Source organism: Lepidochelys kempii, chromosome 5 (genome assembly GCF_965140265.1).
Source record: "Lepidochelys kempii isolate rLepKem1 chromosome 5, rLepKem1.hap2, whole genome shotgun sequence".
Classification (NCBI taxonomy): domain Eukaryota; kingdom Metazoa; phylum Chordata; order Testudines; family Cheloniidae; genus Lepidochelys; species Lepidochelys kempii.
This window is the reverse complement of record NC_133260.1, coordinates 136,501,418-136,523,220: the sequence shown is the minus strand read 5'-3', so window position 1 is coordinate 136,523,220 and position 21,803 is coordinate 136,501,418. Positions and strand designations below refer to the sequence as shown.

The 21,803-nt window shown below is 50.1% G+C and overlaps 1 protein-coding gene across 1 annotated transcript in view; it reads right to left on the bottom strand.

Moving 5' to 3' along the window:
* LOC140911986 (uncharacterized) overlaps nt 1–21,803 on the bottom strand; it is a 69,380-nt gene that overhangs the window by 46,986 nt on the left and 591 nt on the right. The gene's annotated exons all lie outside the window — the stretch shown is intronic.

Genomic DNA, 21,803 nt, shown 5'->3' with positions numbered 1-21,803 from the left:
CGATGTATTGCCCTGTTTAAAAACTATGGCTAAAAGGCAGCCATTGTTGTTCCTACTTGAACCTACGTAGGGACACCCCCTGGGTGTCAACTCCATTGCATTAACCAGGGGCGGGCGATTATTTTCATCAAGATCCAGATTTCTTGATCAAGGTCTAGTCAAGGTCTGGGCTCCAGAGAAAAGAATGCACGAATGATAATGAGATGTGTATAAAAAGATGTTGCAGTCACAATGGGCATAACGATGATGATTGTGTTGTGTTTATTCCTCAGATCTGGTGCCACCGCCTTTTCCTTTCATAGAATCATAGAATATCAGGGTTGGAAGGGACCCCAGAAGGTCATCTAGTCCAACCCCCTGCTCAAAGCAGGACCAATTCCCAGTTAAATCATCCCAGCCAGGGCTTTGTCAAGCCTGACCTTAAAAACCTCAAAGGAAGGAGATTCTACCACCTCCCTAGGTAACGCATTCCAGTGTTTCACCACCCTCTTAGTGAAAAAGTTTTTCCTAATATCCAATCTAAACCTCCCCCACTGCAACTTGAGACCATTACTCCTCGTTCTGTCATCTGCTACCATTGAGAACAGTCTAGATCCATCCTCTTTGGAACCCCCTTTCAGGTAGTTGAAAGCAGCTATCAAATCCCCCCTCATTCTTCTCTTCTGCAGGCTAAACAATCCCAGCTCCCTCAGCCTCTCCTCATAAGTCATGTGTTCCAGTCCCCTAATCATTTTTGTTGCCCTTCGCTGGACTCTCTCCAATTTATCCACATCCTTCTTGAAGTGTGGGGCCCAAAACTGGACACAGTACTCCAGATGAGGCCTCACCAATGTCGAATAGAGGGGAACGATCACGTCCCTCGATCTGCTCGCTATGCCCCTACTTATACATCCCAAAATGCCATTGGCCTTCTTGGCAACAAGGGCACACTGCTGACTCGGATCCAGCTTCTCATCCACTGTCACCCCTAGGTCCTTTTCCGCAGAACTGCTGCCTAGCCATTCGGTCCCTAGTCTGTAGCGGTGCATTGGGTTCTTCCATCCTAAGTGCAGGACCCTGCACTTATCCTTATTGACCCTCATCAGATTTCTTTTGGCCCAATCCTCCAATTTGTCTAGGTCCCTCTGTATCCTATCCCTGCCCTCCAGCGTATCTACCACTACTCCCAGTTTAGTATCATCCACAAATTTGCTGAGAGTGCAATCCACACCATCCTCCAGATCATTTATGAAGATATTGAACAAAACCGGCCCCAGGACCGACCCCTGGGGCACTCCACTTGACACCGGCTGTCAACTAGACATGAAACCATTGATCACTACCCGTTGAGCCCGACAATCTAGCCAACTTTCTACCCAACTTATAGTGCATTCATCCAGCCCATACTTCTTTAACTTGCTGACAAGAATACTGTGGGAGACCGTGTCAAAAGCTTTGCTAAAGTCAAGAATCAATACATCCACTGCTTTCCCTTCATCCACAGAACCAGTAATCTCATCATAGAAGGCGATTAGATTAGTCAGGCATGACTTGCCCTTGGTGAATCCATGCTGACTGTTCCTGATCACTTTCCTCTCATGCAAGTGCTTCAGGATTGATTCTTTGAGGACCTGCTCCATGATTTTTCCGGGGACTGAAGTGAGGCTGACTGGCCTGTAGTTCCCAGGATCTTCCTTCTTCCCTTTTTTAAAGATTGGCACTACATTAGCCTTTTTCCAGTCATCCGGGACTTCCCCGGTTCGCCACGAGTTTTCAAAGATAATGGCCAGTGGCTCTGCAATCACAGCCGCCAATTCCTTCAGCACTCTCGGATGCAACTCGTCCGGCCCCATGGACTTATGCATGTCCAGCTTTTCTAAATAGTCCCTAACCACCTCTATCTCCACAGAGGGCTGGCCATCTACTCCCCATTTTGTGATGCCCAGCGCAGCAGTCTGGGAGCTGACCTTGTTAGTGAAAACAGAGGCAAAAAAAGCATTGAGTACATTAGCTTTTTCCACATCCTCTGTCACTAGGTTGCCTCCCTCATTCAGTAAGGGGCCCACACAGTCCTTGGCTTTCTTCTTGTTGCCAACATACCTGAAGAAACCCTTCTTGTTACTCTTGACATCTCTGGCTAGCTGCAGCTCCAGGTGCGATTTGGCCCTCCTGATAACATTCCTACATGCCCGAGCAATATTTTTATACTCTTCCCTGGTCATATGTCCAACCTTCCACTTCTTGTAAGCTTCTTTTTCATGTTTAAGATCCGCTAGGATTTCACCATTAAGCCAAGCTGGTCGCCTGCCATATTTACTATTCTTTCGACTCATCGGGATGGTTTGTCCCTGTAACCTCAACAGGGATTCCTTGAAATACAGCCAGCTCTCCTGGACTCCTTTCCCCTTCAAGTTAGTCCCCCAGGGGATCCTGGCCATCCGTTCCCTGAGGGAGTCGAAGTCTGCTTTCCTGAAGTCCAGGGTCCGTATCCTGCTGCTTACCTTTCTTCCCTGCGTCAGGATCCTGAACTCAACCAACTCATGGTCACTGCCTCCCAGATTCCCATCCACTTTTGCTTCCCGCACTAATTCTACCCGATTTGTGAGCAGCAGGTCAAGAAAAGTGCCCCCCCTAGTTGGCTCCTCTAGCACTTGCGCCAGGAAATTGTCCCCTACGCTTTCCAAAAACTTCCTGGATTGTCTATGCACCGCTGTATTGCTCTCCCAGCAGATATCAGGAAAATTAAAGTCACCCATGAGAATCAGGGCATGCGATCTAGTAGCTTCCGTGAGCTGCCGGAAGAAAGCCTCATCCACCTCATCCCCCTGGTCCGGTGGTCTATAGCAGACTCCCACCACTACATCACTCTTGTTGCACACACTTCTAAACTTAATCCAGAGACACTCAGGTTTTTCTGCAGTTTCGTACCGGAGCTCTGAGCAGTCATACTGCTCCCTTACATACAGTGCTACTCCCCCGCCTTTTCTGCCCTGCCTGTCCTTCCTGAACAGTTTATAACCATCCATGACAGTACTCCAGTCATGTGAGTTATCCCACCAAGTCTCTGTTATTCCGATCACGTCATAGTTCCTTGACATCACCAGGACCTCCAGTTCTCTTTGCTTGTTTCCTTTAGGCTTGTAGTTTCCCAAGGGTAAAAGTAACCATCTGTTGAGATACAAGGGTGTCTCTGTGTTCATTCCTGCGAGCTACACAGGGGTTTGATGTTGCTGCTTTCAATCCTCTGGCTCTGCCGGGAGAAGGAGCAATTCAGGCCATCACTGAGCTGAGGGAGGGATGCCTCCTCCTAAAGGTGCTTGGCAGGCAGCCCTCCTTCCCAGGTCCGTCCCGACAACACCCAGTTGAAAAGGGACCCTCCCCAGCCCTCCTCAGCGCGGTGACAATGAGCGAGTGAGTGAGCGTGGGGGAGAGGGAGCGACGGAGGGGAGGGAGATGGCGTGAGCGGGCTGGGACCTCGGTGAAGGGCGGCACAAGGGTGTTCAGTTTTGTGGGGTGCGAAAGTTGGCAACCCTAGATCCAGGGGCAACAACTCCAACCTCCACAGAGGCTGGGCAGGGGCAGGACATCAGCTTGGAGGGGAGGGGTGGGTGGGGCAGTGACATCACAAAGGCCTTTTGCAGGAACTCAGCCCATTGGGCAAAGGTGGTGGGGAGGGGGTGACCTCACAGAGAGACCCCGACATCAGCCGGGCAGGGCCGAGGTGCAGGGCCAGGGCAGTCTCTGAGACCCCCCCGGCTTTGCAGCCGCACGTCTCCTTCTCCAGGTCTCCCCTCGAGGACGGGGAGAGAATTAGGATTCACGTCTGTGAGCATGAGGAGGAGCCTCTGTGGAGTTTTCTCCTTTCCCACCACTGGTTGTGCCAGAAAACGAACTTCCCTTGGACAAGGGCAGAGGCTCCGAGAGGTTTGGAACCTGTTGGGTCTGATCCACCTGCTGCAGGCAGAATTTCTCGGCACAGAAAACACTGGCTTAAGGGGGCAGAATTTGATTTCCTACCTAGGACTTTGACACTTGGCATCACTGGGGACCTTAGAGTTTATCCTTTTTGGTTTCCCTTTTCCTCTTTCCTTCCTCCTTTCTCCTCTTCTCTTGCTTCTTTTTTCCCTTTTCCCAGTTTCCCTCCCTCTACCAAGGAGGGGTGTGTGTGGCGTGTGGGCAAGGGAGGGGGAGTTGCTCTCCTTGCGGGAGGTCCTCACAAAGAGGTGGGTCCGGATCTGAGAGTGATCCCCTCTGATGGTGACCTGGGCCATCCTTTGAGACATCTGGTGAGACCTCTCAGCCTCCCACCGCTCAGCGTCTCAATGCTGACTGGCCGAGCAGGGGGCTATCGACAGCGAGGAGACTCAGGTCCTTTTAGTCTCTTTTCAAATCAGGCAAATGCGTCACAACCAATCCAATGTATGGGATTAATCTTGCTGCTTCTCTCCATTAATTGTCTCTGAGCAGTTCGTGATCTCCTCTCTTGTTCTAGGTCTTCTAAAATACTTGCTGAATAATTCCTATGAACAACTGTTGGTCTGTAGGTCACCTGAGAGCACTTTATTCCCATCGGTCAATGTATGAGATTCAAGATGTGACAGACAGGTTGAAAGTCAGGAGCAGTGTTTCCTCTAATTTGTTACGTCCGTGTAGGGAATGAATTTTGTTATGTGCACCAATAGGGAAGTGAGGTGTGACCCCTCACCTGTCTCTTGGTGCAGATTCCAAAATTCATTCTGCACATGGACAGTGTGTGGTAGGGGTGAAGCTGAAGGGTTCGGAGTGTGGGAGGGGGCTCAGGTGGGGCAGAGGGTTGGGGTGTGGGCTGTGGGGCGGGGACAGGGACAAGGGGCTGAGGGCTAGGGCAGAGGGTTGGGGTGCAAGAGTGTGAGGGGTCCGGCTGGGGGTGCGGGCTCTGGGGTGGGGCTGGGGATGAGGGGTTTAGGGTGCAGGTTGCCCCAGGGAGAGAGGGCTCCCCCCAGCCCTCTCTCACCACAGCAGCTCAGGGCCAGGTTAGAGGCACCTCTCTCCTGGCCGCAGCAGCTCTGGTGGGGCTGGGTTGGGACTGGGGGAGGGGACAGGATTTATTTTTCCTAAGTCAAAAAGGGGAAGGGAAGGAGTTATGCTTCATTTTTTACCTCATAAACTTAGGTCCCGTGTAATCTCCAAGATGCTATGGTAATAAGACACCGTGTCATGTGGTGAGCTCACAAGAGCAGAGGGTGTGAGAACTACAGCAACTGAGAGGGCAAGGGATGTACAGTCAGATTGTTTCAAATGCTGCATTCGTCGGCTGACATTTAACAGCAACGCTTAGCTAACATAATGGAGAAAGGAATTCTCTGCTAAAGTTTCAGCATGCCCCTTTGGTCAACTCCACCCGTTCTCTGAAGGGAGAGTGCTCAGAACAACCCCTCCTCACCCGAACACACACAAGCCCACAGCTGGGCGCCCAGCACAAAGCAAGGGAGGGGCTTGCTTGGTTTCTTTTACTTTTTACTTTACAAAAGTTTTTTTCAAAAGCATTTCCTGCCCCTGTTCCCCAGGGGAAGGAAGCAGATGGTTGAGGGGAAGGGAACCTCAACGTGGTGGAGCTGGGAATTTGGGGAGAGGCAGAGGGAGGGGAGTGGGTGAGGGGGTGAAGGGGCAGTTGCGTGGGAGGGAGGCTAAAGGGGGTCAGATGGGGCAGCTGGGTGAGAGGATTGGGGGGAAGGCTGAAGGAGGGCAGTTGGTTGTAGGGGGGGAAGACTGAAAGGCAGCTGGGGAAGAGCCTGGGAGGCAGGGGGAAGGTTGAGGGGGGCGATGATGGGAGGGGGACCGGGGCAGTTGGGAGAGACTGAAGGGAGTGATGGGGGGCTGAAGAGGTGATGGGGGGGAAGGGGACATTTGGAGGGAGGCTGAAGGGGTGATGAGGTGAAGGGGGCCAGAGGCAGAGAGACAGCTGGGGGGCTTCTCATCCCCACGGGAGGGGAGGGGGAACAGCAGCTCCCCTGGTATCAGAAGCTGCTTCTTTATTAGAACTTGCTACTTCACTGTTCCTGAACAGGGTCCTGGGACCAAACGGTTCAACAGGGAATGAGATAGATTCATGGCGGCTTGGTCCATTAATGGCGATTAGCCAGGATGGGCAGAGATGGTGTCCCTAACCTCTGTTTGTCAGAAGCTGTGAATAGGGTGACAAGGGATAGATCACGGGATGATTCCTGTCTGTTCATTCCCTCTGGGGCACCTGGCACTGGCCACTGTCGGCAGACGGACACTGGGCTAGATGGACCTTTGGTCTGACCCTGTCTGGCCTTTCTTATGTTCTAATGTTCTTATCACATGCTCAGTAACATCTGCAAGTTGCTGCCGTCACTCACCACAAGCATCTGCTCCCTGCAACCAAAGGCAGGGAAACTCCCCCTGAAGGGGGAAATTGGAGGGGAGGGATGGGCAAAGGGACAAAACAGGGACAGGATCAGGGGTTCAGATGGGGGGGGCTGCCCTGCCAGGTAGATGCAGAAGGGGAAACCCCCAGATTGAGGGTGGCAGAGGGGATAACAGTTACCACAGATGGGGTGAGCCATCAGCAGCAGTTCCAAAACAGGGTGTGGTGGATGGTTGAAGGACTTGTGTTCCTCACTGGATGGTCCATCTCAGCACCCCCTTCCCAGGGCTGTGGTGTTAAAGGCCCCGGGTGGCCCAATGCCCAGGGACCGCAACTCTTCGCTAGCTGAAATGGTGGACTGAGCTGCCACAGGAAACTTCATTCAGGGAAATAGTTTACACCCAAGCTCTTTCATTATTTAGCCTCAGGGAAACAACTTCAAAAGGAGCGCTGGAGAGAGCCCCACCACAGCACCGTGCTTCACACGCTGACCTGGAACACGGGGACCCTGGTTCAATCCTTCCTCCCTTGCAGACAGTGGGGGGTGATGCTGGCAGCACCAGCTCATGCTCAGGCCTCACTGAACCACAGATCGAGCACAAAGGCAGGCTTGCCTAGGTAGCAACAGAGCAGAGTACCCAAGGGGAGTGTCTGGGACTCCCTCTTCAGGCTGTTACCCGTGCCTGGGGAGTTGGCTCTTGGTGGGTGAAATCAAAATATCGAGCTCCCAATCCCCATGGGGTGTGTGCCCTGGTGTGTAACACTCTGCCCTGAGGTTAGTACTCACACCCTGAGCTACGCTGGGCAGCTTTCAGAGTAGCAGCCGTCTTAGTCTGTAATCGCAAAAAGAAAAGGAGTACTTGTGTCACCTTAGAAACTAACAAATTTATTTGAGCATAAGCTTTCAGATGCATCCAATGAAGTGAGCTGTAGCTCACGAAAGCTTACGCTCAAATAAATTTGTTAGTCTCTAAGGTGCCACAAGTCCTCCTGTTCTTTTTGGTAAAGTTAAACAGGTCAACAAAGTTATTGGCTACAAAATGGAGATTTTCAGTGGTATTAACTGATAGGCAAAACATCCGAGTTAGTTACCAAAAGAAGTAAACACCTAAGCTCACAGTCTGAACTCTCAACCCTCATAGACTGGGCAACAACAAGACTAAGCAGTTTTTATCCCTCTCCTGGATTTTGCAGTCCATAGCATCCAGATTTCTCCCTTGAAATCTGGGCCAGACCCCTCAGTTGGAGTCTCAATTCTTCAGTGTCCTTCTTGCTTGCAGTGTAGGTGGGTGAAGGAGAAAGGCCAAGCATGGGCCCCTGTGTTTGGGTTTGGTTTTTATACCCTCAGTCCATGTGCTTGGGAAGCACCAATCCAGGCATGTTGGGGGGGGGGGGCATTGCTCAATCTCCCAGCAAGGTGGAAAGAAAAGGAGTACTTGTGGCACCTTAGAGACTAACCAATTTATTAGAGCATAAGCTTTCGTGAGCTACAGCTCACTTCCTCAGAGCAATTCCCTTTCTGTGGTCTCATGCAGGTGAATCATTGAATGGGAGCTTCCTTGCTGGACAATGGCTATTGATGGGTTGTTTCACACCCCACCCGGGGGTTGCTGACCTTCCTTGCTGGTACCTCTGGGGAAGCTAATTTTTGGCTGATTTCACAACTTACAGCATGTTTCAGTGAAAACCATACAATTCTTGTCATTTCATAGGCATTGAGGAGACACATATCTAGACAGAGAGAAGAGTGACTTTTGGCAGCTCCTAACCTTTCCCCTGATCCCTTGTATGGCATGGTTTACGTGTAATATCATAATTCAATCCAAGATGAGGAATATGGGGGTTACAGGGCACCTAGAGGAGTAGGATTTTATGTTTGCATTTGGCATAATGAAAGATAAGGGATAATCATGTATTAAATGGATTGATGTATGATAGGATTTGACCATATTCTGCCAGTCACCCTTTCTGAGAGCAGGAAGAAACGGCCTCATGTGCCATTGGTAAAGAGGCATCAGCCAGGTTCTGGTGTCTGAAGCTGATTTCAGGCAGCAATAGACCAGAACTGTCCTGGTCACCTTTTGTTTTAGGACAAGGTTTCATTACAGGATTTGCTAGAAGGTCTTGTTCTTATCTGCATTACAAATTAAGTTGTGTTTCTTGTCTGCATTGCAAACTAAGTTGCGTAAGGTTCTTTTGTAATCCCTTTAGTAACCGTATCATCCTTTCTAAAATGTTATCCTGTCTGAAAGTCTCCGTCAAATTGTTTGGTGTGAGTGAGAAATGTGTGCATAGTTCAGAATAAGTGTGAAAAGCCATCACAAATGTCCAGATGGTCAAGAAGAAGTGAGAGACTTGAAAACACCAGGAGACAATTAGAAAACATCCATTGTATCCAACGCTAAACATGGTGGCAGCATTGATGACCTCACAGGCGAGGCAGGCACCCCTGAATGCAAGACAACAAACAAGAGCTTACGATGGGAAGCCAACAAAACCACCAAATGATAACAGCAGAAAACCCGGAGATTAACCCCATTTAAGGACTAACGATTACAGAATGACATTGCAAAATCCATAAAGTGGGAATTGACAAGTATAAAGCTGGGGTGTTTTGCCATAAGATTCAGGGTTCAGTCCTGGAACGCCTCTGAGCATCAGATCGCAACCTATGGAGCCCAGCTCCTCGCTTGTGTTCCATCTAACTGGCCATGAGATTGACAAGAGCTGCAGCAAACTGGTAACTGTAAGACCATCTGCAGGGTGTGTGTGTGTGTGTGAATAAATGCACACGCTAAGAGTTGTATTTTCAAGAAATGTGGCATATTGCCTTTTCCCCTGAAAAGATCCCGTGTGCTTTTTATAAGCATAACGCTCCCCCAAGGCATAGAGTGTCACAAACACATCCCATGACTCTGCCCCCAACAACTGGAACTAGGACATGAATGTGGAAGAAATAGGAAGAATTTTGTTAATGGTATATTTACAGTAACTGGAAAGCAGGAAAGTAAAAGGAGCTGAGAAGGAGCTTTCATAACCACAGCGTAGGGCAAGGAGACCCAGAGATTTTGAGAACAGTTTCCATAATGGCACTAAAGTAACACAAATGGCCAGGAAGTAACACAGGGAATTAATGAATTACCATCTCACTTGAATAAATCTCTCTGTCCCGCTCACTGTCCCGTTCCTTCTCCTTTTTCTTTGTTGTTGGTCCAGAAGTAGCTTTTTTCCCCTGCTTAGAAAGCATGATTGGCTGTCGGTTGCCCCATCCTCTTCTGGGAGCATGTGCAGAGAACTAAAAAAGCTTTCAAAGACTGGGCTCTTTCCGTTTTGATTTTCCTTCCACGCTCTGCCGGCCTGTGTCCTTGCTGCCTTTTTGCTGCTGCTTCCAGGTGGTTGGTTTGAGGTCCATGGGGTCTGTGGTGTCCCGGTTTGGGTGGGTTATTGGAGGAGGGGGAGGACTAGTCTATGGCAGCAGCCTGCGATTTGCCTTGCCTGCCCGGCTTGCGCTTTTGGCTTCACTTTTGGGTTTTGATTTTTTTCTTCTGATATCATCAATTCATCACTTCACCACATAACTGTCCAGAGCCTGACTCGGAGCTGGAGGCAGGAGGAGAGAGACAAGAGTGAGATTTCAGCGTCTCCAGGTAGGGACCATGGCTCCAGGAGGCCCCAACCAACACTATGGGGTTTTTAATCCATAGCTGTTGGTGGTTCTTGGGGAAACCCTGGTGCACCAGCGGGGGAGGGTGTCTGACAGGGTGGGTGGGGTGGCGGGTGGGGGGAGGTGGCAGAGCTGGGAGGTGGAGGGGTCTGTGTGGTGGGAGCTGTGGGAGGGTAGGGGATGGATTGGTGCTGTGGGAGGACGAGAGGGGGGTTGTTGGCAGGGGGCGATTGGGTTGTAGGGATGGGGACTGGGTCTGGGAGGGATCTGGGGGAGGGAGAGGCTATAGGGGACTTGGGTCAATGGCATGGCTGTGGCGGTTGGGTTGGGAGGTAGTGAGGGGCAGCACCATGGCCCCAGGGGGACACAGCATGGCTGTGGGGGGCTGTGGAGGGGGGTGTGGAGGGGTGGCACAGCTGGGTGGGGCGGCTGCACCCTGGCTTGGGGCGAGGAGGGCAGTCGGGGGGGACTGGGGAGAGGCTCGGCCACAGTGGGGCCTGGGGTCTGGCAGTGCCCCCGCGGAGAGAAGGGGAGACCTGCCCCCCAGGGAGCAGCTCCCAGGGCAGCCTCTGCGGGGCGGGTGGCCCTAGGCTGCTCCCAGCGGGGGCTGCGAGTCCCTGCCATGGGCAGAGGGAAGCTGCTGCAGTTCCCCAGGGTTGGGGGGCAGCAACACATGGGGAGCAGAAGGGGGGCCGGGGGCTCTGATCCGCTCCGCCCGGCCCCGAGCTCCGGAGAGCCCCCGGCCCCACCCCTGCTGTCTCCCCGCCCCCCAGCCTCCGCTCCCGGCAGCGCAGCCATGCTCCGGGCAGCGCAGCCGGGCCGGCCCCGGGGCTCTGTCGGCGCGGCCCGGCAGCCGGTCCTGGGGCAGCCGCCCCCAGCCCCCGGGGCTCCAGGCAGCGCGGTCAGGGGGCAGGGAGTGGGGGAGGGGAGTTCGGGGGTGGTCAGAGGGCGGGGGGCGGATGGGGTCGGGGCGGTCAGAGGGCGGGGAACAGGGGGTTGAATGGGGGCAGGAGTTCCCAGGGCGGTCAGGGAGAAAGGGTGGTTGGATGGGTCCGGGGGTCAGTCAGGAAGCAGAGGAGGGGGTGGATGGGGCGGTGGGGGCAGTCAGGGTAGGAGTCCCAGGGAGTTCCGGTCAGAGGACAGGGAGAAGGGGTGGTTGCATGAGGCAGGGTTCCCAGGGGGGCAGTCAGTAAGGAGATGGAGGGGTTGGATGGGGCAGCAGGGGCAGTTAGGGGCTGAGGGGATCCAGGTGCGGTCAGGGGACAGAGAGCAGGGGTGGTGGATGGGGAAAGGGTGCTGGGGGGCTGCTCAGGGAACAGAGGGGTTGGATGGGGCAGGAGGCCCGGGGCGGCCGTCAGGGGGCAAGAAGCGGGGTGGGAGGCAGATGGGGGCAGGGGCCGGGCCATGCCTTGCTGTTTGGGGAGGCACAGCCTCCCCTAACTGGCCCTCCATACAATTTCTGAAACCGGATCCGGCCCTCAAGCCAAAAGTTTGCCTGCCCCTGGCTTAGGGCCTGGTTTATGCAAAGTCCCATTGGGAGTGTGTGAACATTGCCCCATTTCTGAAACTGGAAACAACCCCCTGGACAGGGCTGGGAAAACAGAGCAGAGCACTGGAGCCTGAACCCCCTAGTCAGAGACTGCGATGAAATCCTCTCAGGCATTGGCATCCAGACAGCAGGATTAACTGGCTGTGTCGACTCTCTCCTCAGGCCCTACACGACCAGCACCCCTAGCCAATGCCTGAGATGATGGGGCGTCCAGGATTTCCTGGTTTATGGATCTTGGGTAGCAGATAGAAGACGCTTGCTCGGGGTTCCAGGGGCATGTCTGTGCAGATTTGTTCTTGTGCTTTTTCAGGGAGTTTCTTCAGCACATGGAGTCGTTTCTCTTGGTAACCCTGAGTGGGATCAGAGGAGAATGAGCTGTAGGATGTGGTGTTGGAGAGCTGCCTAGCCACCTCTTGTTCATATTCCAACCTATTCATGATGACGACAGCACCTCTTTTGTCACCCTTTTTGATTCTGATGTCAGACTTGTTCCTGAGGCTGTGGATGGTGTTGTGTTCTGCACGGCTGAGGTTATGGGCCAAGTGATGCTGCTTTTCTACCACTTCAGCCCGTGCTCGTCGGCGGAAGCACTCTATGTAGAAGTCCAGTCTGCTGTTTCGACCTTCAGGAGGAGTCCACGCAGAATCCTTCTTTTTGTAGTGTTGGTAGGAAGGTCTCTGTGGATTAGTGTGTTGTTCAGAGGTGTGTTGGAAATATTCCTTCCCTTGGAGATGTCGAAAGTAGGATTCCAGGTCACTGCAGAACTGTATCATGTTCGTGGGGGTGGAGGGGCAGAAGGAGAGGCCACACAAGAGACCCACTTCCTGGACACTACAGTGCTAATAAGCAATGGTCACTTAAACACCACCCTATACCGGACCGTTATACTTACCTACATGCCTCCAGCTTTCATCCAGACCACACCACATGATCCATTGTCTACAGCCAAGCTCTACGATACAACCACATTTGCTCCAATCCCTCAGACAGAGACAAACACCTACAGGGTCTTTATCAAGCGTTCTTAAAACTACAATACCCACCTGCTGAAGGGAAGAATACCCAGAAGTCACCTTCTCCAGGAGAAGCCCAATAAAGAAAGGAACAGCATGCCACCAGCCGTCACCCTCAGTCCCCAACTAAAACCTCTCCAGCGCATCATCAAGGTTCTACAACATATTCTGAAGGATGATCCCTCACTCTCACAGACCTTGGGAGACAGGCCAGTCCTCTCTTACAGACAGCCCCCCAACGTGAAGCGAATACTCACCAACAACCACACAACAAAAACACTACCCCAGGAACATATCCTTGCAACAAAGCCTGTTGCCAGCTCTGTCCACATATCTATTCTAGGGACACCATTATATGACCTAATCACATCAGGCTCGTTCTCCTGAACATCTACCAATGTGATATATGCCATCATGTGCCAGCAATGCCCCTCTGCCATGTGCATTGGCCAAACTGGACCGTCTCTATGCAAAAGAATAAATGGACATAAATCAGACGTCAAGAATTATAACATTCAAAAACCAGTCGGAGAACACTTCAACCTCCCTGGTCACTCAATTTCAGAGCTAAAAGTTGCAATTCTCCAACAAAAAAAATCTACAAAACCAGACTCCAATGAGAAACTGCAGAATTGGAATTAATTTGCAAACTGGACACTATTAAATTAGGCTTGAGTAAAGACTGGGAGTGGATGGGTTATTACACTAAGTAAAAGCTATTTCCCCATGCTAAGTTCCCCGCTACTGTTACTCACATCTTCCTGTCAACTTTTTGAAATGGGCCATCCTGATTATCACTACAAAAGTTTTTTTCCTCCTGCTGATAACAGCCCACCTTAATTGATTAGTCTGTTCGAGTTGGTATGGCAACACCCATCTTATCATGTTCTCTGTGAATATGTATCTTCCTACTGTATTTTCCACTGGATGCATCCGATGAAGTGGGTTTTAGCCCAGGAAAGATTATGCCCAAATACACTTGCTAGTCTCTAAGGTGCCACAAGTACTCCTTGGTTTTTTTGCTGATATAGACTAACACGGCTACTGCTCTGAAATAAAGGATTGCATCTCTCCCCAAAATAGATCTATAAGCACAAAGAACACCATGGAGACCAGGCCTTTAAACGTTAGGAAACATGAGAGTTAAGGTCACGTGTACATACTTCGCGCAGGGCAGGGGTGGGTGTGGCAGTGACATCACAAGGGCCTTTTGCAGCACTCAGCTGATTGGTCAAAGGAGGTGGGAGGCGGTGACCTCACAGAGAGTCCACGACAATGGCCAGGGAGGACAGGCTGCAGGGCAGGGGGATCTCAGAGACCCCTGGGGCTTTGCTGCAGGGAGTCTCCTTCTTGAGGTGTCTCCTTGAGGACTGAGAGAGAATTCAGGGTCTCGTACGTGAGCGCGAGGTGGAGCCTCTCTGGAGTTTTCTCCTTTTCCACTGCTCATTGAGCGAGAAGACAGACGTCCCTGTGGAGAAGGTAAGAGCCCCAGAGAGGTTTGGTACCTAGGCAGCCTGATCCACCCGGTGCTGGCCAAATTTTAGGCACGGAAAACACTAGGTTAAGGTGGGACAATTTTCCTCCAGCTCGGTCTTTGTCCCTTAGAGTCATTGGGGTTTGTCTTTTTTGGTTTCCCTTTTCCTGCTTCCCTCCCTCCACTGGCGAGGAGGGGGCTGCTCTCTAGCCCTCATGGTGGAAGGCCTCCCAAAGAGATGGGACAGGAAGCGTGCTCTGAGAGTGCTCCTCACTGGTGACCTGAGCCATCCCTGGGCCATCTGGGGAACCCTCAGCCCTGGAAATGCTGCTGGAAATGGCCCACCTTGATTATCACTACAAAAGGTTCCCCCCCTGCCCCCGCTCTCCTGCTGGTCATAGCTCACCTTACCTGGTCATTCCTGTTACAGTCTGTATGGTAACACCCATTGTTTCATGTTTTCTGTGTATATAAAGACAGGTTTCAGAGTAACAGCCGTGTTAGTCTGTATTCGCAAAAAGAAAAGGAGGACTGGTTAATCTCTAAGGTGCCACAACTACTCCTTTTCTTTTTGTGTATATAAAATCTCCCCTCCGTATTTTCCACTACATGCATCCGATGAAGTGAACTGTAGCTCACGAAAGCTTATGCTCAAATAAATGTGTTAGTCTCTAAGCTTAGTTAGTGTGTTTTGTCTTATTTGCTTAGTAGTCTGCTTTGTTCTGTTTGCTATCTCTTTAGCCACCAAAAATCTGCCTTTTATAGTTAATACAATTTATTTTGTTTATTATTAAACCCAGTTTATGTAATTTCTAACGGGGTCAGGGGGGTCCACATCTCTCTTCACATTGAGGAGGAGGGCGACATTTTATGAGCTTGTGCTGTACAGATATTTCTATACAGTGCTGTCAGGTTCCTCCCTTTGAACTCTAGGGTACAGATGTGGGGACCTGCATGAAAGCCTCCTAAGCTTACTTCTACCAGCTTAGGTTAAAACTTCCCCAAGGTACACATTAATTTTATCCTTTGCCCTTGGAATATCCACTGCCACCACCAAACTCTAACTGGGTTTACTGGAAAACATAGTTTGGACACATCTTTCCCCCCAAAATCCTCCCAACCCTTGCACCCCACTTCCTGGGAAAGGTTTGGTAAAAATCCTCACCAATTTGCATAGGTGATCACAGACCCAAACCCTTGGATCTGAGAACAATGAAAAAGCATTCAGTTTTCTTACAAGAAGACTTTTAGTAGAAATAGAAGTAAATAGAAGTAAAGGAATCACCTCTGTAAAATCAGGATGGTAGATACCTTACAGGGTAATTAGATTCAAAACATAGAGAATCCCTCTAGGCAAAACCTTAAGTTACAAAAAAGACACACAGACAGGAATAGTCATTCTATTCAGCACAGCTCTTTTCTCAGCCATTTAAAGAAATCAAAATCTAACACATACCTAGCTAGATTACTTACCAAAAGTTCTAAGACTCCATTCCTGTTCTATCCCCAACAAAAGCAGCATACCGACAGACACAGACCCTTTGTTTCTCTCCCTCCTCCCAGCTTTTGAAAGTATCTTGTCTCCTCATTGGTCATTTTGGTCAGGTGCCAGCGAGGTTACCTTTAGCTTCTTAACCCTTTACAGGTGAGAGGATTTTCCCTCTGGCCAGGAGGAATTTTAAAGGGGTTTACCCTTCCCTTTATATTTATGACAAGTGCAAGAAAATATTATTTTGGGTTTATCCCCCAGCAGAGGTGTGCAGGTGAGTGCTGGGTGAATCCTCTCACACAGAGCTGACTTCAGTCTGTGGCTGCAGTGGGGTGTGGCCCTACCTGTGTGTGTGTGCTGCAAGAGACCGGAGAGCCGAATTCAGCAAAACAGGGAGAGGGAATGTAGGCTGGTGGAGCAGGAGAACCCCCCAGTACATGGGGGGATCCAACCCATCACAGATTGATTGTAGACACACGTTTGAAAAACCTGTGAGATAGCAAAATAATTATATTTTCTGAGATCAATGCAAAGGAGTCATGAAATCTTTAATTTTTAAAAAAGTTTATTGGTTTTGCAGAACAAGCACAACTAACATTGTCAGAATGAAGAACACTAGAATGAAGTAATAGAAGAGTAAAGCATGTGCTACATAACAAAACCAAAACTTATTAACATAGCATTACCATTTGTAGCATATAGCATAGTGTTAACATTCATATGCTACCCCTGAGGGGATTCTGTGCCCCCCAAAATAAAAATTCAGTGCACGATATTGTAAAATTCTGCATCTTTCATTTGTCAAAGCAGCACAATATAATCATACCATTTTCAGTTGTTTTGGTAATTTATTTCAAAATAGCTGTCAACAATACAGACAACAAAGCAGATTCAGGAAATGGGTTTTGATAAATAGATTGCTTACCAGGCACATCTCTAGGGCTCCACAGGGCAGATGGCAATATTAATATATTTCCATGTATGTCAAGCACAGAAGGATATGTTTACCAAGCAAAGAAAACCCTGTGGCTGTGTGGTGTTTAGATGTTGCTTGTAATTATTAGAATTTGGAGCTCTGGCTGTTGGGAGTCTGAAAGGACAGGAAACAGGAAGGAGAGGGGAGGAGTTGAGAGGCTGGGAGAGAGCTACAGAGGGTGCAGCAGCAGCTTGGTAAAGAGGTTTCCACTTTGAAAATAAAGTCCTGTTGAAGCTTGTTCGTACCTTGCCTGGTTGATACAACAGGCTGGCCCATGCCAGCTGAGTTGAGTTAGGCTTCTGGGGCTTGGCTATGGGGCTGTTTCATTGCTGTGCAGACTCCTGGGCTCAGACTAGAGCCAGAGCTCGGAGAAACTCGCACCCTGTAAGGTCCTAGAGCCCGGGCTCCAGCCCCAATCCAGCAATCTGCACAGCAGTGAAACAGCACAAGGGCCAGGCCTGCCCCAGAAACACCTTTGGACCCTGCCTTCCCCTCCGTGCTGGGTGCACCGAGATAGCAAATGAGAGGGACAGAGTCTCGCACACATGCCCAGCCCTGCCCCCCAATCCAGGTGTGGGCAGGCAGGCTCAGTCTGGCAGGATCCAAGTGGGGAGGGGCTTCAGACGGGGTGATGCAGATGTGCAGGGAAAAGGTTCTGTGTGGGGCACTGTGAGTGCAGTTGCCTCAATGTGGGTGTGGGGGGCATCTGGGTGCAGGGGGAAGGGGACTCTTCAGGGAGGTCCGGGGAAGATGGTTGGGGCTTGGCAGGCATGTCTGGGTACGGGGGACTCAGTGGAGGGATCCGGGCCCTGGGGGAGCTTGGCGGGGTGGTCCAGGTGCAGGGGGGTGGGTAGAACATTGCATCATGGGATACCTGCTCAGAATGCGGCAAAGTAATTTAACAACATCACAACACCAGACGCACTGGTTCAGAAGGGAAGTTGTTTGCTTGTGCCCTGCCTCTGGACTCACACAGGTGTGGTAGAAAAACATAGACAGGAAAACCTGTCCTGTGCAGACAAGGCCTAAGATCAGAGTTTCTTTCCTATTCCCCTTTAGATGAAACCACCTGGATTCCCTTTGTAGCCCAGGGGCTGTAAGTACACTGTGAAGTTCCTTTCACTCGACATTACCACGAGTTCATAAAAGCAGCCAGTTAACTGTCTAACAGAATCTCTAATGATCATTTTTGTTCCATTCTAGGTTGATCAGGTATTTTGAGATACCAGGGAATTAGATTCAATATCTTTTCTCTGTCATGACTCTGAAGTGAACATTTTGATATTTTTTCTGATAAGTGCCTGTATAAAAAAATGAAGTAGAAAGCTAATCAGAAACGAAACATACTGTAGTTAATGCATCTGGATTCTAAATGTCTGCGGATTAATCCCCCAACCCTGTGGAGTAGGTACAAGAAATGTGGTCATGGATTTCACATTCTTAGTCCAGGGCTTTGTAGAGGAGACATGTATCATGAAGGAGAACTACAGACCCATGACAGTGGCAGTGTGTAACTCTAAAGAGAACAATCAGAACCTCAGTCATCTAGATAACCCGTCTAGATCTAGGAATGCATGGTACCTGTAGGGAATAAACAGCAGAGCCCTCCTAGACTCTGTAATTTAAAAGAAACATGTCAAGAGACTTTTCTGAAGGTCCCGTCTCACCCCATGAAGGCCTATTTTTGCATTCTTCTCCTCTGCAGATGAATGATTCTGAGAAACTCAGACCCATATTATTCCTCCTCGTGCAAAGCAAGAAAATCACAAATAAACCATCATCCCCACTAAGCCTTGGTCAGGGCATTGCATTTCAAACCTAGTGGAGACCATTATTGCTTCTGAATATATCCATTTCATTAAATAATTTACTGTCAAGTATAAATGAAAAGTCACAGAGAATAAGATAATAAGGTTGTAGCTGAGTGGCAGCAAAAGTCTCTTCTGTTCTCTATTGGTGCTCATACCATGTTCCTCCCTACAGTGTCTGAGCACCTTTTAGTAGTGTGATAAGCAACCTTCTGTCCCATGTTTTTTGTTCTTTCATCCTTTCTGGGGGAGAAGCGTGTGCAGTGGAACAGTTCTGCTATGTTTGTTGTGATAAGTGAGCGTGTTGATAAGTATTTATACTAGAGAAAGCAAAGTCCAAGCACTAGGAGTAAATGATGGTCAGGTTGGTGACGATCCTTAGTTCCTGGGGGAGTTCATTCCACCACCTGAGACCAGCCACAAAGACAGTTCTCTCTCCCGCACAAATAAACATTACACTTATTGTGGCCTGTTTCATTGTGCTTGAGTAGCAATGAAAGTTGCTGTGTGTGGTCTTCATCACAGAGCTTTAGGAAGTTTTTATATAACCTCGGCTGAGGCCATGGAGCACCCAGAAGACAAGGCCCAAGATCTTGAACACAATTTGATATTCGGTGGGCAGGCCATGCAGGGAGTGGAGGACAGGCGTGATATGCTCACAGGAGCTTGTGTTGCAGAGAAGATGCACTGCAGCATTCTGCACTAGCTGAAGGTCCCCCGGCACTGATGGTTTCATGGCCACGCAGATCACATTCCTGCAGCCCCGCTGAGGGGTGACAAAGCTGTAAGTAACTGAGGCCAGATGTTTGTCTGCCAGGAAGGAACAGCATCTCCTAGCTAAGGGGAGATTATATAGACCATTACTTGCGGATGCTGTAATTACTTGCGGATTACCATTACTTGCGGATCCTGAAGATCTATGGTGGAGCAGTTTGCGGAGGGGTAAGCAGAGCGGCTGGTGGAGCAGAGCAGAGCAGTTTGTCGGATGCCTAGAGCAGCTCATGGGGCGGCTGGCAGAGCGGAGCCCCATGGAGAGGTGGGGCCATCAGCGTTGGACCATGTAAGGTGCCCCTTAACACACACACCCCCCCATCTCCACCCAGCTTGGGAGGTAAAACTCTGCAGATAAACTTTCGAACTCTGGGGCTGCCCTGACCAGGGACAGAGACTTTTGGGTCGTTGGACTTTTGGGACTTCGGGTGATTTTGGGTTGCTGGACTCAAGAACCCAAGGGAAAGGACACGCCCCAATTTGCTTGGGGTGGGTTTTTTGCTCATGGGTTGTGTTAGGAATCCGGTTGGGGGTGTTTCCCCAACATAATGTCACATTGTTTCTCTCTATTATTAAAAGGCTTTTTGCTACACTCAGACTATGTGCTTGCGAGAGGGGACGTATTGCCTCTTGGAGGCGCCCAGCGGGGGTGGTATATATTTGTCCCGGGTCACTGGGTGGGGGCTCGAGCCGGTTTGCATTGTGTTATTGGAATGGAACCCCTAGACACTGAACCCAGCCCTTGTTGCTGCCAACTCTGACAGGCAGAAGGGTTACAGAAAGAACAGGTTAAGGACTACTTAGAAACGCTGGACATTCACAAGTCCATGGGGCCAGATGCAATGCATCCGAGAGTGCTAAAGGAGTTGGTTGATGTGATTGCAGAGCCATTGGCCATTATCTCTGAAAACTCATGTTGATCAGGGGAGGTCGTGGATGATTGGAAAAAGGCAAATATAGTGCCCATCTTTTTAAAAGGGAAGAAGGTGAATCTGGGGAACTACAGACTGGTCAGCCTCACCTCAGTCCCTGGAAAAATCATGGAGCAGGTCCTCAAGGACTCCATTTTGAAGCACTTGGAGGAGAGGAAGGTGATCAGGAATAGTGAACATGGATTCACCAAGAGCAAATCATCCTGACCAACCTGATTGTCTTCTATGATGAGATAACTGGCTCTGTGGATATGGGGAAAGCGGTGAACGTGATATACCTTGAATTTCGCAAAGCTTTTGATACGGTCTCCCACAGTATTCCTGCCAACAAATTAAAGAAGTATGGGCTGGATGAATGGACTATAAGGTGGATAGAAAGCTGGCTAGATTGTCGGGCTCAACGGGTAGTGATCAAGGGCTCCATGTCTAGTTGGCAGCCGGTATCAAGCAGAGTTCTCCAGGCGTTGGTCCTGGGGCTGGTTTTGTTCAGCATTTTTATTAATGATCTGGATGCTGGGTTGCACTGCACCCTCAGCAAGTTTGTGGATGACACTGAACTGGGGGGAGAGGTAGATACACTGGAGGGTAGGAGTAGGGTCCAGAGTGACCTAGGCACATTGGAGGATTGGGCCGAAAGAAATCTGATGAGATTCAATAAGGACAAGTGCAGAGTTCTGCACTTAGGACAGAAGAATCCCATGCACTGCTACAGGCTGGGGGCCGACTGGCTAAGCAGCAGTTCTGCAGAAAAGCAGCTGGGGATTACAGTGGATGAGAAGCTGGATATGCGTCAGCAGTGTGCCCTTGTTGCCAAGAAGGACAACAGCATATTGGGCTGCATTAGTAGGAGCATTGCCAGCAGATGGAGGGAAATGATTATGCTCCTCTATTCAGCACTGGTGAGGCCACGTCTGTTGTGCCCCGTTTTTTGGGACCCCACTGCAGAAAGGATGTGGATAAATTGGAGAGAATCCAGCAGACACCAACGAAAATGCCTAGGGGCTGGGGCACATGACTTAGGAAGAGAGGCTGAGGGAACTGGGTTTAATTTAGTCTTCAGAAGAGAAGAGTAAGGGGGAATTTGATAGCAGCCTTCAACTACCTGAAGGGGGGTTCCAAAGAGGATGGAGCTCGGCTGTTCTCAGTGGTACCAGATGACAGAACAGGGAGCAATGGTCTCAAGTTGTAGTGGGGGAGGTCTAGGTTGGATATTAGGAAACCCTATTTCACTAGGAGGGTGGTGAAGCACTGGAACGCGTTACCTAGGGAGATGGTGGAATCTCCATCCTTAGAGGTTTTTAAGGCCTGTCTTGACAAAGCCCTGGTTGGGATGATTTAGTTGGTGTTGGTCCTGCATTGAGCAGGGGGTCGGACTAGATGACCTCCTGAGGTCTCTTCCAACCCGGATATTCTATGAGTCTATTATTCTGATGTTCAGTCGCGTCTGAGCTATAATGGAATTTCTTACCATAGTTTCATAGATTCATAGATATTAAGGTCAGAAGGGATCATTATGATCATCTAGTCTGACCTCCTGCACAATGCAGGCCACAGAATCTCACCCACCCACTCCTGCAATAAACTTCTCACCTATGTCTGAGCTATTGAAGTCCTCCAATCCTGGTTTAAAGACTTCAAGGTGCAGAGAATCCTCCAGCAAGTGACCCGTGCCCCATGCTACAGAGAAAGGCGAAAAAACCCCAGGGCCTCTTCCAATCTGCCCTGGAGGAAAATTCCTTCCCGGCTCCAAATATGGCGATCAGCTGAACCCTGAGCGT